At 40.3% G+C, this 14,082-nt stretch overlaps 1 long non-coding RNA gene across 1 annotated transcript in view; it reads left to right on the forward strand.

Annotated features, from left to right (window-relative positions):
* The window catches only part of LOC309620013, a 165,948-nt gene extending 163,734 nt beyond the window's left edge, over nucleotides 1–2,214 (forward strand). Inside the window, exon 4 of the long non-coding RNA XR_014239372.1 lies at nucleotides 393–2,214. This is a non-coding gene — a long non-coding RNA (uncharacterized lncRNA). The remainder of the gene's footprint in view (nucleotides 1–392) is intronic.
* The last annotated feature ends 11,868 nt before the right edge of the window (nucleotides 2,215–14,082 follow it).

Consider the following 14,082-nt stretch of genomic DNA (forward strand, 5'->3'; position numbering starts at 1 on the left):
TGCATGTAGGAGAAATACCTCTCGAGGGAACCTAACACACACCAATCACAGCCCTCCAACTTAGCTTTAGGTCGCTCACCTTACGCTAGAAAATAGTGTAACAGGGAAGAGCTAAATGGGACTCCATGTTGGATCTGTTTCTTTGACTTCAGCCCTTGCTTTTCGTTGCTTTTGTTATTATAATCATACATAATGGCCTGCCTCAGGGAACCCTGCCCCTCTGCTGCTCAGCTCACAGGGAGGTAATCAGACCCTGCCCGCCTGTGAATGGCTACAGGTAAGAAGAAATTAACACATCCTCTCTGAGGCTTGTCATTCCAGGAGATGTTTTGCAAGACTGATGGCCCTTTTACTTTACTTCCTCACTGCCTCTCCCTCTGATTCCGTAAAAGAAACTGGCATCCAGACCCCGATAAGATGGTTTTTCGGAGACTCTAGTCTGCCATCTTCTCGGTCTGCCGGCTTTCCGGATAAAGTCGTCTTCCTTGCATCAGCACCTCGTGTCCGATTCATTGACCTGTCGTGCGGCGAGCAGAGCGAGCTCGGACCCCGTAACAATAGGATTTGCCCGTCTTGGAAGGAAATCCACAGCCCCCTAGCCAACTGTGTGCTGTTTGCACGTTACCTCTTCCAATATTCTCTAAAACTCTTTCTTGCCCATAATGCCTCAAGAAGAGCAGTCTGCTGCTTGTGAGGCGCTGTACCCCTACTCCATGGGTTGTTTTCCCTTGAATAAAGGACATCAAATTCATTACTAAATTTAGTTTTGTCATTTGACACTAACAATGCTGGGTTTTATAAATATCTGTTAAATGATATACAAATCCAGGTACAGTGATGTTGATATTTTTTACTGGGCCCAGAACATCTAATTGTTTGGTGTCTGCTTAAAAAAAAGGGAGAGGATAATGAAGTTAAGTAATCAGAATTCATAAATAGAGTTTCATTTTTAAGATAAATAGTATGCTTAGAAGTGGCAACCTGTTTTGTTTGTGTGTGTGTGTGTTTGTGTGTGTGTGTTTTTATGTGGTTTCTCTTGATTTTTAAAAAAGTACTCTGGTATTGTGATTTATGAGATTTATATAGATTTGGTCTTCGTTCATGGTTTCTGGCTCACAGCTTCCCAAAACTCTTGGAATTTCCTGAGTGAAAAGAGTAAATGAGAGCGTCTTTTGTTATAATATCTGGTCTCCTGTCCTCAGTTCCTGAAATCCCTTCAGAGCCATAAAGGTGAAATGGGTGTCTTGTTATTCAAAACAAGCCCTTTCCACCACAACCGGGTTTGTGTTCTTGAGGTGACTTTTGGAAAGCTCCTAAGGAGGGGGGCTGGTTGCCAGGGGAACCAACCTTGATTAGAGGCTTGGAACTTTCAGTCCCACCCCCTGATTTCCAGGGAGGGGAGAGGGGAGAGGGGCTGGAGGGTGAATCAATCACCAATGGCCAGTGAGTCAATCAATTATACTTGTATAATGAAGCCTCCATAGAAACCCAAAAGGATGGGATTTGGGGGGCTTCTGGGTTGGTGAACATGTAGAGGTGCTGGGAGAGTGGGGCGCTCGGAGAGGGCTTTGGAGTTCTGTGCCACTTCCCCATACCTTGCCCTCTGCCTCTCAACCAATTTGGTTGTTCCTGAGTTATATTATTTTACAATAAACCAGTGATCTAGTAAGTAAAATGTTTTTCTGAGTTCTGTGAGCCATTCCAGCAAATTAATCAAACACGAGGAGGGGGTTGTGGGAACCTCTGATTTATAGGCGGTCAGTCAGAAGTACAGAGAACAATCTGGACTTGCAATTGGCATCTGAAGTGGAGGGGAGGAACAGTGTTGTGAGACTGAATCCCTAACCTGTGGGATCTGATGCTCTCTCCTGGTAGATAGGGTCAGAATTGAATTAAATTTGTGGGACACCCAGCTGGTGTGGGGAATCCCCCCATACATGTTATCATTGTTCTTAACACCTTAAGAACCAAAATAGTAATTTTAGTGTCAACCCCAGGAGTTCCAAGCTTATTACATAAAATAAAGTTATTATTAGGATTTATACTAATATATATGATATAATATATATCATGTGTATAATAACAGCTATATAGTATTGTGACTGTATTCAGAGATAATAGTCAAGACATGAGATATATAAAATACAGAATTAACTTTGGAAGTCATCTCAGTCATGGCCTGAGAGGGTGCAAGGCTGGAAAAACAAGGGTCCTTGCTGAGTCAGGAAGTGCCATAGCTGGAAGCCCAAAATGCCAGACTTTGCCCTCTGTTCTGCCTACAGCAGGGCCCAGCTGTCTCTTGTTGCCCAGTAGATGCTGGTAAACACAGAGAGGCAAGCTCTTCAGTTGCTCTTTCATATTGGTAATAGATCTGACTGTAAAGCATTTTCTCTCCTAGTGTCAAAATATAAAGGGAGAGCCCCACGTGAATCTGACCCCAGGAGTTTTGAACATAAAAACCCAGTTGGTAGCACATTATAATTTTAAAGCACATTTAATTTCCTACAAGGCAGGAAATAATTCCATATGAACTCAACCAGTGCACGTAACAAGATCATTACAGTACTAGCAAAGAAGATCATCTTTTTCACTTTGAAAAAGGAAAGAGTGAAGTAGGTGGGATGTAGGTTTAGTAGACAGAACAGTGGGTGGTCTCCGGGACCCTTCGTGCCCCGGTTGCTGCATTAATTTGTCACCAGTATTGTTTCTCACGGGTGATGGCTGATCTTGGTGAGTAGAAATGGCTAGTAGCTAAGAATAATCATTAAGAAATAGAAGGTTTTCTTTATAAAAGGAAAATTGCCTGGTTTTCTATCAGTTTTACATAGTGTTTATCACCTCCGTGGTCCATTTAACTTATCAGTTTTCTGTTATCAGGAAGGGTTGCAGAAAAGTGAGGGTGCAAGGAGAAATAAAGAAGTTTGAAGCTGAAACCAACCCCAACATGAAAAGTAGAGCCTTTACTAATTGCATTCTGCTTCTGTTAGCCTCTGGGCAATCTGAAGGACACAGCCATCAAAATTGCAGCCATCATGTGGAGCTTTTTTCCCCCAAGAATCACCATAAAATTGGTTCCCATACTGTGGACCTAAAATGAGGAGATGTGGATTGCTGCTTCTCTCTCTTGACATTTTACTTGATTTTCGAAGGAATGGTGACTAAGAACTTTATGAAATTCAAGTATGGTTACTGATAGAAATTTAGATTGTCATGAAAAGCCCAATAAGAAATTTATGTGGTAAGGGAAATAAAAGATTTGCTCTGGTAAATGGGGTGATATATATATATATATATATATATATATATATATATATATATATATATATAATTTTTTGGTTAGGTCTAATAATATTTAACTATTGGGTTTTTTTTGTTGTTTTTGCAAATTTGTCAACTTTGGACATAGTGAAATCCTGTAAGTCCCTGATCAACATTAAGTTCAACATTAGTATAGACCAAGTAATTTGTAATGTAAGTGTTTATCCATTTTTTTCATTAAGTATACAAATTTGGAAAAATAATAAATTTTAAGGCATATGTAGAATAAACTGACACATTCCTTCATCCACAAAAGTCACATCAGATTCATGAGAAAGCAAGATTGAGTTGTCATATTAAGTAGTGCCTCCGTCTGTTCACTTATTACTTTATTCATCAGTACATCCTGGTAAATGCCTAGAAGAAAGGGCCTGATGTGTAGCATTTGCCAGTTTCTGTGGTGTAAATACTCCACCATGGCCAATTTCAAGGCCACTGAACACCGAGTTGCCAAGAGATGACAATTATCAGCTCCTGTGAGATGGTAAGGGCTGGCTTGAGCATTCTACTGCCTGTAACCAGGAAAGAAAGGAATGTTCAGGGAAAGTCAACTGCTTAGGATGGTCACATAAAGGATGAGAGGGGATGACGAGCTTAGGCTGGTGAGGCAGGCAGAGTCAGACATGAAGAGCCTTGACTGTCTAGTCAAGAGATTCAGTGACCATAGGACTTGGCAGATGTTCAGGTAAGAGATGACAGTGGCTGTCACCATTGTAGTGACCATAGTATTTTGAAGGAATCCTGGGAAGAAATGATGGTATCCTTAACTATGTTAGTGCCATGGGATTTTGTAGATGGAGAGTAAAAAGATGGCAGAGACCCTGACTATGTTTATATCCATGGGACTTTGTAAATATCGAGGTAAGAGATAAGGATGTTCCTACCTAGGAACGTGTTCCTACCAAATGATGATCGATTTAACCATGGGAGTGACCATGGTATTTTGTAGATACCCAGTTAAGAGAGAATAGTGGCCTTAACTATCAATACAGTACTGAAATCGGGATTTCTCAGTTAGGCAGGTAGAAGCTGATCGTGTCCCTTACCACATTAGTGAACATGGTGTTTTGTGGTAGTCCCGGTATGACGGTGAACCTGACCACAGAAGCAACCATGGGATTTTTCAGGGGTTTAGTGAAGAGATGATGGTGTCCTTAACCATGAAATTGATGATGGGATTTTGCAGGTATATGCAGTCAAGACGTGATAGTGATCCTAACCCCAGTACTGAACAAGGGATTTTGCAAGTATTCAGGTTAGAGATGTTGGTGTCCCTAAAAATGTGGTGACCATGGGTTGAAGGTGTCCAGGTAAGACATGATGTATAACTGACAATGGTAATACCAAGACACTTTATAGTTACCCAGGTTAGAGATGATGTGTCCCTAACAATGGCATTTATCTGGATAATTGGTAGGTGTCCGTGTAAGATATGTTTTTCTAAACCTAATAAAGACTACAGGCTTCTGTATTTATCCAGGTAAAGATGATGTGCCGTAAACCACTATGGTAACCAAGGTATTTTGCAAGTGTCTAGTCAAGAACTGATGGTAAACCTAGAGTGAATATGGGACTATGAAGGTATGGTAGGGGAAGAAAACACATTTTCCCTCTACTGTTCTAGGTTCTTGGCTGAAACCCTCCTGTAATAAAAGACAGATTAACAGGGGAAAAACAAGTGATTTTAATTACATATGCACATATGTACATATGGGAGCCCCACAGAGGTATATGAAAGGCAGGCAGGCAATTGAGGCTTGTATACACACCATCCTGAGCTAAGGGAAGAGACAGGGGTCTGGGGTTTCCAAGGGGAGGAAGGCAATTTACAGGAAGCCGAGAAGAAGAAATAGATGGTAAACCAAGTTTGCCCTGCCATGAAGATAAGTCTCTCAGGTGAAAAAGTGATCTCCAGTAATAGCTCTCTTTCTGGTGCAAGCCCCCTTTCTAATGTAAATTTCCCCTACAAAAGGGTAACTTCTACCCTGCTTTCAGAGCTTCTGTGTCTTCAGTTTCTCAAAATAATCCTTATGCCAAGGAGGCCTATTTTGTGGTTGCATACTCTGCTACCCTTCAGTATCCATTAAGTAATGATGGTGACTTAAATCATGGCAATGACCATGGGATTTTCAGGTGTCCTGGTAAGAGATGATATATCTCTAAGATTGTCGCCATGATTTTTTGCAGGTTCCAGTAAAGAAATGAAGTTGAAATTTACCACAGTAGTAACCATGGGATTTAATAGATAACAAGGAAAGAATGTGGGCTTTAACCGAGTGGACTTCACAGTATTTTGTAACTGTCCAGATAAGTTATCATGGTGTCACTCACCACAGTACAGACCATGGAATTTTTCAGGTTCCAATCAGTAGATGATGGTGAACCTAATAATGGGAGTAAATGTGAGACTTTGCTAATATCCAGGTAAAAGATGATGTGGGCCTTAAACACATTAGAGAACATATGATTTTCAGATATCTAGAAGAGTAATGATGCTGTCCCAAACTCTTACCATAACCATGTGTTTTTGTAGGTATCCAGGTAAGAAATTTTAATGTCCCTAACAAAAATAGCAACCATCAGATTTTACTGTTTTCTAGTTCAGGGTGGATTTTGTCTTAAAACTTAGTAGTGACAAAGATACTTGCAAGTATCCAGATAATATATCACAGAGCCCTCACTGTAGTAGTGACCATGGGATTTTTGAGGTATCCAGTGAATAGCAGATGGTGTCCAAAACTACAGTGTTGACCTTAGAATTCTCTAGATATCCAGGTAGAGTTGGTGGTTGCCATAATGGAATCGACAGATGGAATTAGCAGAGGCCCAGGTGGAAGAACATGGTTTCCTAACCAGGGTTGCCACCATGTGTTTTTTTCAGGTCCCAGTCAAGAGATGATGGCGTCTGTAACTACAATGTTGACCTTAGAACTAAAGGATCCAGGTAGAGATCATGATTCCCCTAATGATAGTAGTCATCATAGGATTTTTTGAGGTCCATGTAGGAGACGTATCCCTAATCATAGTTGCCATCATGTGTTTTTGTAGGCTCCAAATCATGAGATAATGGTGAAGATCATGGAATCCAGGCAAGCGATGATGTGGACCTTAAACATTATATAGACCATCTGATTTTCAGAAATCTAGGTAAGCGATGATGGTGTCCCCAACACGTGTTAGTACCATGTTTTTTGCAAATATTCAGGTAAAAGAATGATACGGCGCTTACAAACACTGATAACTGAGAGATCTAGTTTAGCCGGTTTTCTGGTTTAGAGATAATGTGTGTTTAACCTTAGGAATGAATGAGAGATTTGAAGGTATCCAGGTAAGTGAGCATAACGTTCTCCACCACAGTGTTGACCGTGAGATTTGTATAGGTGCAAGGTCAAGAGATGATGGTACCTGTAACAACAGTGTTAACCTTGAAGTTCTGCCAGTGTTCAGGTAGCATTGATGTGCCCATAAAGTTGGAAGTGACAAAAGTTCTTTGCCAGTGTCCTGCTAGGAAAAGTTATGTCCTTAAATACATCTGTCACAGTGTGGGTTTTTTAGGTTCCAGTCAGGGGATCACAGTGACCCTAACAATGGTGGTTAATGAGACTCTGCTGGATGCAGTAAGTGACTTTGTGAGTCTTACCACGCTATAGCCCTTCTGACCTTCAGAAGTCTAGGTAAATGATGATGGTGTCCCGAACATCTGTGTCACCATGTTTTGCTTTGTTTTTGCAGATATCAGGTAAGAAATGTTAGTGCTCTCATAAATACTACTAAGAATTAGCCCTTACTGTTTACCAGGATTTTTACAAGTGTCCAGTCAACAAAGGATATTGTTACTAACAAAGGTGCAAACAATGGAATACAACAAGTATCCAGGAGAAAAAAGATGTATAAGTAGAAACATTTGTAACAATATGTTTGTCAGGTTTCAGTCAGGAAAGCATGATGAACTTTACCATGGTCATTGACAGGGATTGTGCTGGTGTCCAGGTAAGTGATGATGTGGGCTTAAACCGCAGCACAGACCATCTGATTTTCAGATATCTGAGTAAGTGACAATAGTGTCCCTAACACTTAACATGTTTTTATTATAGCTATTTAAGTAAGAGATGATAGAGTCCTTACCAATTCTAGAGCCCATGAGTGTTTACATTTTACATTTTGAGAGAAAATTTGTTTTACCTTCCAAGTGTCCAGAGATTACAAGTCTACAGGTAATTATGGTGTTCCTTCCTACAGTAGTAACCATGGGATTTTTGCAGGTATACAGTTAGGAAATGATGGTCTTACCCCCAAAATGATGTTGACCTTGGAATGCTGCTAATATGCAGGTAGAGTTGATGTGTCCCATAATAATAGAAGTAAACAAGGTTATCTGCAGGTACCCTGGTAGAATAAATTGTGTCCTTTGACACGTATTTCATAATATGTTTTTCAGGCTCCTGTCAAGACATAATGGTAAACCTAACAGTGCTCATTAATGGGGACGCTGCTAATGTCCAGGTAAGTGATGATGTGGGCCTAAACCAGAGCACAGGCCATCTGACCTTCAGAAAGGTAGGTAAGTGGTGATGGTGTCCCTAACACTTTCTGACCGTGTATTTGGTACAGCTATTCCGCTTAGAATAATATAGTCCTCACCAATTCTAAACCACAGCACAGACCATCTGGTCTTCGTATATAGAGGTAAGAGGTGATATATCCCTAACACTTCTTGTTACCATGATTTTTACAAGTATTCAAGTAATAAATGATAGATTCCTAACCAATTCTTATAACCATTGGTTTCCACATCTTACATTTTAGAGAAAAATTATGTTTAACTCTGTGAGCGCTGAGGAATTGTACGTATCCAGGTAATTATCATGGTCTTCCCCACCCCCACCCCCGCCCCCAAGTAGTAATCATGGGATTTTTATAGGGGTTTTGTAAGAAATTATGATGTTATCTGATAATGGTATTGACCTTGAATTAATCCAAGTATCCAGATAGACTTGATATGCTCTATAATGATGGAGTCACCATGGTTATTTGCATATGTTCTGGTAAAAAAAAAGTTATGTCCTTTAACATATATTTCACAAGGTGGTTGTCAGGTTCCTATCAAGATACCATGATAAATTAAACAGTGGTCATTAACAGGGGGACATTTCTGATATCTAGGTAAGTGATGATCTTCATATCAGAGACCATCTGATCTTCATATATCTGGGTAAATGATGTTGGATCACTTAAATGTGTTTTACGTGTGAGTTCTTAGCAGGTAGTCAGGTAAGAAATGATAATGTTTTGCCAGTTCTAGCGACCATTGTTATCCTGCTGTTTTATGTTTTACAGAAAATGTATGGTTAACCCTGCGAGTATTGAGTAATCTGCATTTACTCAGGTAACTATCCTGTAATTCTGCATCATAATAGTAACCATGGGGTTTTGTAGATGTACAGTCAAGAGATGATGGTGTCTCTAAATATGGCTAGACCTTGAATACTGCAAAAATCTAGTTGATGGGTCCTGCAGTGGTGGAAGTGAAGAAGGTTATTTGCAGGAATTCCTGTGGGAAATGTGTGTCCATAGATAAAACATTGGTCACAATGTGTTTTTCAGGTTCCAGTCAAGAGATCATAGTGAACCTCATCATTGTCATCAAGAGACTTTGCATGTACCCCAGTAAGTGATGATATGAGCCTTAACTAAGCACCTTACAGATCATGTGATCCTCAGATTTAGGTAAATGAGGATGATGTCACAGTAGTAACCATGGGATATTTGCAGGTGTGCAGTGAAGAGTTGATGGTGTCTCTAAGAGTGGTGTAGAACTTGGAGTACTGCAAATACCAGGTAGATCGATAGGTCCTACAGTGATGGATGAGGAAGGTCATTTAAGGTATCCAGGTGAAAATGTGTCTCCATGGACACATTTGTCACAATATATTCTTCCGGGTCCAATCAAGAGACCATGGTGACTTCATAAGTGATTGTTAACAGAGACTTTGCTTATATCCAGGTAAGTGATGATGTGGCTTTAAGCCCCCTTCAAATATCTGATCTTCAGGTTTCTTGGTAAGTGAGGATGGTGTGTCTAACATTTGTGCACCATGTTTTTTTTAAGGTATTCAGGTGAGAAGTGACACTGTCTCAGCCAAATCTAGTAAGCATTAGACCTTACCGGATGAGAATTTAAATATAATGTATGTTGAACCTAGGTAGTGATAGAGGTGTATGCAGGTAAGGGACCCTACTGTTCCATACCACAGTACTGATCAGGAGATTTTTACATGTGCCCTGTAAAGAGGTGATGGTGTCTCTAAGAACATTATTGGCCTTGAAGTACTGCCAGGTTGATGGTTCCCTCACTGATGAAAGTGACCAAGATTATTTGCAGGTGTCATTGTAGAGCAAGTTGTTTCCTTAAATGTATTTGTCATGTGTATTTTTTTGCGATTCCAGTCAAGGAATCATGGTGACTCTAACAGTGGTTGTTACCAGGCCATTGCTAGTAACCAGGTGAGTGATAAAGTGGGTCTTACTACAATGCAGACTGTCTGATCTTCGATATCTAGTAAGTGAGGACGATGTCCCTAACACATGTGTTATCATGTTGATTGCAGGTATCTCATTAAGGTCTTTGCTAGTAAGGAGGTATGATATTATGGGATATTAACTCATTAGAGACTTTAGTTGTTTCCACACATCTAGGTAATTAATTAATGATGTTCCCATGATTCTTATAATGACCTTGCTTTTGGCATGTATACAGTTAAGAAATTAATTCTTCCTGAACATCACTAGTAAGCAGAAGCATTAACTGTATTCTTGTTTAGAAATAATGTGTTTTTTATACTCGTGATAATAGATAGGCAAGTATCCAGGTAACTTATCCCATTGTCCATCACAACGATATTGACCATAGAATTTCTACAGGTATCCCTTCAAAGAAGGAAAGTACCTCTTACTAGGGTTGAACCTTGGAGTTCTGCAGTTACCCAGCTAACACTGATGAGTTACAAAATGATACAGCTGACCAAGGGAATGTTGTCGGTGTACAGGTAGAACAGGACACGTACTGAACATTTCCCACAACACGTTTGTCAGGTTTTTCAATGGTAGTTAACAAGGCACAGAGCAGATATGGAGGTAAGTGATGATTTGGGCCTAAACAACATCATAGATCATGTGATCTACATACATTTAGGTAAGTGATAGGAAGTGTCTCTCACACTTCTTGTTAGAATGATTTCTTTGCAGGTATTCAGGTAAGAAATGAGAGAGTTCTTACCAATTCTAGTAACCATGTGTTCATACTTTCATATTTTAGAGAAAAGTTATGTTTACCAGTGTGAGTGTTCAGGGATTGATCGTGCTGGTAATTGGAGTTTCTCACCACAGTGGTAAGGATAGGATTTTTGCAGGTGTCCAGTCAAGAAATGATGGTCTCTCATGACAGTGGTATTAACCTTGATTTAATGCTAGTATCCAGGTAGAGTTGATGTGTTAGGTAATAATAGAAGTGAACAGGGTGATGTGCAGGTGTACTGGTAGAACAGCTTGGGTCCTTAAACACATTTTTTCCATGTGTTTTTTCAAGTTCCTGCGAAGAGAACACAGTGAACCTAAGAATGGTTGTTAGTGGAAGCTTGCTTATAACCAAGTAACTGAAAAGTGTGTCTAACCACAATGTAGACTATCTAATTTTCAATATCCAGATAAGTGTTGTTGGTGTCCTAACACTTGTGATACCATAATTTTGTTTGGTTTTTGGTTTTTTTTTTTTGCAGGTATCCTGTTAAGGTCTTTGCTAGTGTACAGATATGAGATGATGTGGCATTAACTTATTAGAGACTTTTTTATATTCAGATCTCTACATAATTAATGTTTCAAGTCTCTTAAATTCACCGTTTTTGGCATGTATGCAGTTCAGAAATTAACATGTCACCAATAATATTACTAAGAATAAGATTTTAGTATTTATTTGGAAATACCGTGTATTTAACACTTTTAATGATCCAGCAACATATATGTATCCAGGTGATCTATCATGTAGTCCACCACTGCTTTATTGACTGTGGGATTTTTGCAGGTATCCCTTCAGGAGAGGAAGGAGTCTCTTTCTAGGGTTGGACCTTGCAGTTCTGCAAGTATGCAGGTAACGTTGATGGGATACAAAATGATACAGTTGACTGAGGCAATCTGAACGTGTACTCTAGAATAACATGCATATCACGCACATTCTCTAAATGTGTTTTCAGGCACATGTCAGGACATGATGGTGAGCTACCAGTGGTAGATAACATGGGACGCTGCTGGTATCTAGGTAAGTGATGATGTGGGCCTAAACCACATCACGGACCATCTGTTCTTCATGTATGTAGGTAAGTTATGATGGCATTCCTAACACTTCTCGTTAGCGTGATTTTGTTGCAGGTATTCAGGTAAGAACTGCTAAGAATCCTTACTAATTCCAGTACACATGAGTTTACACTTTTTGTATTTTAGTTAAAATTTGTTTAATCCTGTAAGTATTGAGGAGTCGTTCATATCCAGGTAGTTGTTGTGACGTCTCACCGCTGTCGTATCCATAAGATTTTTGCAGGTATTCAGGCAGGAACCACTGGTCTCTCCTGACAGCAGTGTTGACCTTGAATGGATGCAAGGATCCAGGTAGAGTTGATGTGTTCCTTAATAATGGAGGTGAAGAAGGTTAGGTGCAGGCATCCTGGTAGAACAAGTTGTGTCTTGAACACATTTGTTGCATGTATTTCTTCAGGTTCCTGTTAGGAGAACAGGGTGAACCTAATGGTTAGTAGCGTAACACGTAACCAGGTAAGTGTTAAAGTGGGTCTTACCACAGTGCAGACCGTCTGAACTTCAATATCTAGGTAAGTGAGGATGCTGTCCCTAACATTTGTGTTAATGTCTTTTTTTTCCGCAGGTATCATGTTAAGATCTTTGCTTGTTATGCCAGTATGAGATCATGTGATATTAACTGATTAAAGACGTTCTTATATTCAGATATCTACATAATTCATGATTTCAGTGTCTTATATTGACTTTGTTTTTGGCATGTGATCAGTTAGGAATTTAATGTGTCCCTAATAATACTAGTAGGAATGAGATGTTTAGTAGTCCTCTTTAGAGATAATATGTATTTAACACAGTAGTGATAGATGGATTTGCAGATGGGACCTTGCTGGTGTTCAGGTAAGTGATGATGTGAGCGTAAAGCACAGCACAGGCCGTCTGATCTCCAGATGTCTGAGTAAGTAAGGATGTGTCCTAACACTTCCTGTTACCATGGCTTTTTTTTTCAGGGATCAGGGTGAGAAATAATAGTGTCCTTGCCAATCTAGAAAACAATAGTTTTCACTTTTTATATTTTCGAAAAAGTTTAACACTCTTAAGTGTTGAGGGATTGCACATTTGCAGATATTTATTATGGTTTTCCCACCACACTACTTCCCATAGGGTTTTTACAGGTGTCCAGTCAAGACACTATGGCTTTCCAACCTTGGTGTTGACCTTGGAGTACTGCAAGTATCCAGGTAGAGTTGATGTGTCTTAGAATGGTAACATAACCAAGGTGTCCTGGTAGGAAGGCCATATCTCATGTCTTTTCCAGGTTCCTGTCAGACATCACTCTGAACCTAGCGTTGGTGTTAACGGGGGACACTGTTGGGGTGCAGGTATGTGACGACGTGGGCCTCACCCACAGCACAGCCCATCTGACCTGCGCGTACGTAGGTAAGTGATGACTGTGAGCCTGACACTTGTGACCATGCCTCCTTTGCAGGTATTCAGGTAAGGACAGATTCCTTACCAATTCTTGAAACCATTAGCTTTCAGTTTTCATGTACCTACGTACATGAAGATCAGACCATCTGTTTTTCCTGTACGTAGGTAAGTGATGATGGCGTTCCTAACACTTCTTGTTAGCGTGATTTTTGTTGCAGGTATTCAGGTAAGAAATGCTAAAAGTTCTTACTAATTGTAGTAACCATGAGTTTACATTTTTTACGTTTTAGAGGTTACTGATGTTTAACCCTGTGAGTGTTGTAGGTTGATCATATCTTGTAAGTGTCATGGAGTTGCCACCACAGTAGTAACCATCGGTTTTTTGCAGGTGTCCAGTTAAGAAGTGAAGGTCTCCTCTGACATTGGTGTTGACCTGAATTAACGCACGTACCCAGGTAGAGTTGATGTGTTCCATAATAATGGAGGTAAACCAGGTTAGGTGCAGGTGTCCTGGTAGAACAAATTGTATCCTTTTTTTTTTTTAATTAATTCAGTTATTTAATTTTGGCTGCGTTGGGTCTTCGTTGCTGCACGCGGGCTTTCTCTAGTTGCGGCGAGCGGGGGCCACTGTTCGTTGTGTTGCTCAGGCTTCTCATTGCGGTGGCTTTTCTTGTTGTGGAGCATGGGCTCTAGGCACGCGGGCTTCAGTAATTGTGGCACGTGGGCTCTAGAGCCCAGGCTTAGTAGTTGTGGCGCACGGGCTTCGTTGCTCTGCGGCATGTGAGATCTTCCCGGACCAGGGCTTGAACCCGTGTCCCCCTGCATTGGCAGGTTGATTCTTAACCACTGCGCCACCCGGGAAGTCCCACAAGTGGTATCTTTAAACACATTTGTTGAATGTGTTTTTCAGGTTCCTGTCACGAGAACACTGTGAACCTAACAGTGGTTGCTAATAGAACCTTGCTTTCAACGAGGTAAGTGATAAAGTGGATCCTACCACAATGAAGACATCTGATCTTCAATATGAAGGTAAGT

This window comes from Balaenoptera borealis (genome assembly GCF_965194805.1).
Source record: "Balaenoptera borealis genome assembly, chromosome: X".
Taxonomy (NCBI): domain Eukaryota; kingdom Metazoa; phylum Chordata; class Mammalia; order Artiodactyla; family Balaenopteridae; genus Balaenoptera; species Balaenoptera borealis.